The 4,876-nt window shown below is 40.7% G+C and overlaps 1 pseudogene; it reads right to left on the bottom strand.

Annotated features, from left to right (window-relative positions):
* Positions 1-2,853: 2,853 nt before the first annotated feature.
* Positions 2,854-4,603, bottom strand: LOC150064335 (large ribosomal subunit protein eL29-like; annotated as a pseudogene).
* Between the last annotated feature and the right edge of the window lie 273 nt (positions 4,604-4,876).

Raw genomic sequence — 4,876 nt, forward strand, 5'->3', positions numbered from 1 at the left:
CCACCAACAAAATGAAACAACAAAACTTTCTTTAGGGAGGAAACACTAGGCCTAGGGGTATAGGTTCATAGAGTCTTCACCAGAATGCATAAGACCCTGATTTTGATCCCCTGCATTAGAAATGATAGTGGTAACAAAATAAAGCCTACAGCTAGTGATTAAGATCAGGACAAAGACAAAGATGACTGTTCTCATTGTGATTTTTTTTTACATTTTACATGAGATTCTAATCTAATTTAAATCAAGCAAAATGATACATTCAGGGTACATGGATTAGAAGTAGAATAAAATATGTTCCTAATGACAAATATGATTCCATGTGCAGAATTCCAAAAGAATTGCTTAAAAAGGCCATTCAAACTAATTTAACAAGGCCTCAGTGTACAAGATCAATGCACATAGCTTTTAACAATTTAAATTTTATAAAAAATAAAATGTTATTTCTATGTATAAACAAAAATGAAGTTGAGAAAGTAACCCCATTCTTAATAGCATAAAAAAAGAACATTCTTTGAAATTATTTAATGAGGGGTACAAAAGAACTACAAAATGCTCTGGAAAGATAGTAAGCAATACCCAAAGTAATATATTCATATTAATGACCAGAAAGTCTCAGATTTTCCAGTCTCACTTATGGATTCAGTACGATCCTAGAAAGTCTTTAAAAGTGGATCAGCAAATCCTGAAATTTGTAAAAAAGTGAAAACCTAGAACAGCTAAAAACAATTTTTGTTCCTTTTCTGCTTAGCTTTTTCAGCCTATTTTCCTCTTGACTTTTCCAACTAAAGGGACTATCTCCCTCGTTCATATCCTTAGGAAATTTGCAATCTTATCACTACCCATTCTATACTGTGTAACACAAACTTTTAATATACATACACGGTTTTTATCAATACATTTTTTTTTGTCAGTCTTGGGGCCTGGGCGCTGTCCATGAGCTTAAAGCTACTGCTCCACCACTTGAGCCACAGCACTACTTTTGGCTTCTTCTGAGTAGTTTATTGAAAATAAGAGTCTCATGGACTTTTACCTACAGCTCAAAAAATTGAATCTCTCAAAAACAAATCTTCAGGGGCCAGGAGTTTGGCCTAGTGGTAGAGTGCTTGCCTAGCATGCACGAAGACCCGGGTTCAATTCCTAGGTACCACATACATAGAAAAAAAAGCCAGAAGTGGTGCTGAGGCTCAAGTAGTAGAGCTCTAGCCTTGAGAAAGTCCAAGGCTCAGGCCCTGAGCTCAATCCCAGGACTGGAAAAAAAACAAAAACAAAAACAAAAACAAAAAAAACCAAATCTTCAAAGAAACAACCAACCTATTCAAAGGTGGGCTAGAGACTTAAAGAGAGACTTCTCTGAAGAGGAAATTGGCCTATAGACACATGAAGAAATACTTGACATCTCTAGTCATAAAAGAAATGTAAATATCAAAACAAATTTGAGATTCTGCCTTATTCCAGTTAGAATGGCCAGTATCAAGAAATTTAATAACAAGGGTCCGGGCCTAGTGGTAGAATGCTCACCTAGCATACATGAAGCCCTAGCTTTTATTCCCTGTACCACATACTCAGAAAAAGTCGGAAGTGGTGCTGTGACTCAAGCGGTAGAGCACTAGCCTTGAGTTCAAACCTCAGAACTGGCAAAAAAAAAATCTAATAACAGATGCTGTTGGGGATGTGGCCAGGAGGGATCGCTACTACAATGTTGGTGGGAGTGTAAACTCTTTTGACCTCTATGGAAAGCAGTATGGTGATTCCTCAAAAGGCTAAACATAGGGGCCAGGAGTTTGGCCTAGGGGTAAGAGTTCTTGCCTAGCATGCAAGAAGATCCGGGTTTGATCCTCAGTATTACATACATAGAAAAGCTGAAAGTGGTGCTGTGGCTCAAGTGGAAGCATACATAGAAAAAATTGGAAGTGGTGCTGTGTCTCAAGTGGCAGAGTGCTAGCATTGAGAAAAGCCCAAGGACAGTACTCAGGCCCTGAGTTCAAGTCCCAGTACTAGCCAAAAAAAAAAGACTAAACATAGAGCTCTCCTATGACCCAGCAATCTCAAGCATTGGCATTTATCCAAATGTCCAGAAACAAGGACATACTAAAGCTACTAGCACAATGATGTTTGTTGCAGCATTATTTACCATAGCTAAGATATGGAACCAGCCTAGATGGCCCACAGTAGATGAATGGATCAACAAGATGTGGTATTTACACACAGTGGAATTCTATGCTGCCATCAGAAAGAATGACATTGCACCATTTATAAGGAAATAGAAAGACTTGGGGAAAAAATCATATTAAGTGAAGTAAGCCAGACCCAAAGAAATATAGGCTCCATGGTTTCCCTCATTTGTAATTAGTACACAGCTAGGATTCTGCTAGCTATGTGAAGTTATTTCTTTTCTCTTTTTTTCCCCTTATGGTTAATCTCATGCAGTTACTGTATCTGACTTTGTTACCTGGTATATTGTATATATGTTTGTTTATTTGAAATAGGGAACGGGGAAAATGAGGTGATGGGGGGGGAGGGAAACGAGGACAAAAGCATGAGAAGGGGTATCAAGGTTCGAGAAGTAATGTACCCACTATCTGACGAATGTAACTGTAACCCCTCTATACATTATCCTGACAATACAAAAAAAATCCCTCCCCAAAACAAACCTACAAAAAAAGTCCACATGCCAGAGAGTTAATGGTGTCTGCATTAAATCATGCATCAAATGTTTGTAGGTCTCATTCAAGTATAAAAATGCCACAATGAAGGCCATTATTTGTACAATTAATATGCATACTAACAAAACATATGTATGTATATATATATATAAGCAATTTTGGAAAAGAAGATCGTATGCCTTATACTCTCCATTTTAAAGTTTATTATAAACCTACAATAACTAAGATGGAGCACTGGTGAAAGATACAGACACAGATGCAACCCCCCACTGCAACCACACACACAAAAAGTATGGGAGAAGTAACCAGAGCTTCCACTTGTTCTTACTGAAAGCTTATGGAGTGGTTTGGTAACAGAGACGACAAGAATGGGCATGTTTTGTCTCTATCTTGTCATTGTTAGAGTCTAATTTAACATCTTTCACCATTCTTTTCTTTCCATTTCCTTTTCTTCTCTTAATTTTTGTGACTTATCCTTATTCTGAGCTCTCTTTCTAGCTTTGTCTTTGGCTCTTTGTTTTTGTCCCTTTAACACTATGTATGGCATTTTTGCCCTACGTATACTCTATGTATGCGTGCGTGCTAGTCCTGGGGTCTGGGGTTTGAACTCAGGCTAGTTTTTTCCCCTCAAGGCTGCCACTCTTATCACTTGAGCCAAAGCTCCTGTTCTGGCTTTTTGGTGATTGATGGAAGCTAATAAGAGTACCATGGACGTTCCCGCCCAGGTTCAATTCAAACTGACATCCTCAGATCTCAGCTTCCTGAAGAGCAAGGGTCACAGGAGTGAGCTACTTGTGCCTGGCTTCCCTACTTTCAATCTTAAATCATAAACTATATCTTATTTGTAGACATTTTCTTTAAATATCTATCTTTTCAAAAACATACCCATAGGAATCTCAATGTTTTCTTATTTTCTGCTTCTTCCTCACAAAGGTATTTTTTTTTGTTGTTCAACCTTAATTATGGTGTCACTGACTCAATCCTTCAATCTTTCTTCTGCTTTACTACCAACAGTAGATTACCCAGTCTGCGGAGTGTGCTGCTTTCCAATTGTGCAAACCAGTAATCACTGGTTTGAGAACCTCAAAATGAGATCCACAGACCACCAGTGCAGACCACCTGCAAACTGGCTAAAAGCTTTAAAATTGTAGGTCCCATTCTAAAGCTACCAAACCAGAAACCCTGGGAATAGGGCCAGCAATCTGCTTTAACATGCCCTCTAGGTGATTTCTCTTTTTCTTGCTTTCTTCTTCTTTTTTTTTTTTTTTTTCCAAATACTGCCTCAGGTTTATTGGTAGAAATGACACCAGCCACTGGCCTCCCTGATAGCCATCGAGGAGCCACAGCAGACCTTTCCTCACTGGCAGACAGAGGTCTTCATTGTGAGGCCTTTGCAGGGCCCTGGGCACCCTTAGGGGATGTGGCCTGGGAACCCTTAGGAGCTGGGGCCTGGGTACTCTTAGGAGCTGGGGTCTGGGCACTCTTAGGAGCTGCGGCCTGGGCCTGAGCTGGAGTAGCAGCTGGAGCCTGGGCCTTGGCTTGCGCGCTGGCCTTGACCTTGGCCCTGGCCTTGGGTCTGGTGAGCCTGTGGCCATTGGCGATGTAGGCACAGATGTGCTTGCCTAGCTTGGGGTGGGCGATGCAGGTGAGTCGCTGGAGCTTGCGTGGGGGCTGCTCCAGGAGCTTGCGTTTGTTGCTCACTACTTTGGGCTTCACCAGGGTCTTGACTGCCTTGGCCCCCGCACTCAGAGCCTTGGCATCGTTGGCCTGCATCTTCTTAAAGCCCTTCTTGTTGTGCTTCTTAGGCAAAACACATGTTCCTCAGGAACATGGGGTCCACCCGCTTCAGAGACTCCTCCTATCTCTGTGATCTGGGTTTCTTGATGCCATTTCTGTTCGCTTTCCGAGACTGGTTGTGCATAGTGTGGTTCTTGGACTTGGCCATGTGTGAACCGTCAACCCTCAGGAGGTGATACGCCTTTTTTTTTAATGCACCCCGAAACCTAAGAACCAATGTTTTAAACTAAGGGTTCATGATTAGATTTCAGGAAGCACCAGTAATTGTGAATGAAACTGGGTGTCTATGTTTTTTCTTAGTGGATAACTTTCTTTTTCATATTTAAGTGGATTCTGTCAGTCTGTTTTTGGAATAGCTCATTGATTTTCCTACTACCACCACTTTGTTCAGGACCTTGTTATAATTTATTGTTCTA

This window comes from Megascapheus bottae, chromosome 4 (genome assembly GCF_031878675.1).
Source record: "Megascapheus bottae isolate mThoBot1 chromosome 4, mThoBot2.hap1, whole genome shotgun sequence".
NCBI classification, from domain to species: Eukaryota; Metazoa; Chordata; class Mammalia; order Rodentia; family Geomyidae; genus Megascapheus; species Megascapheus bottae.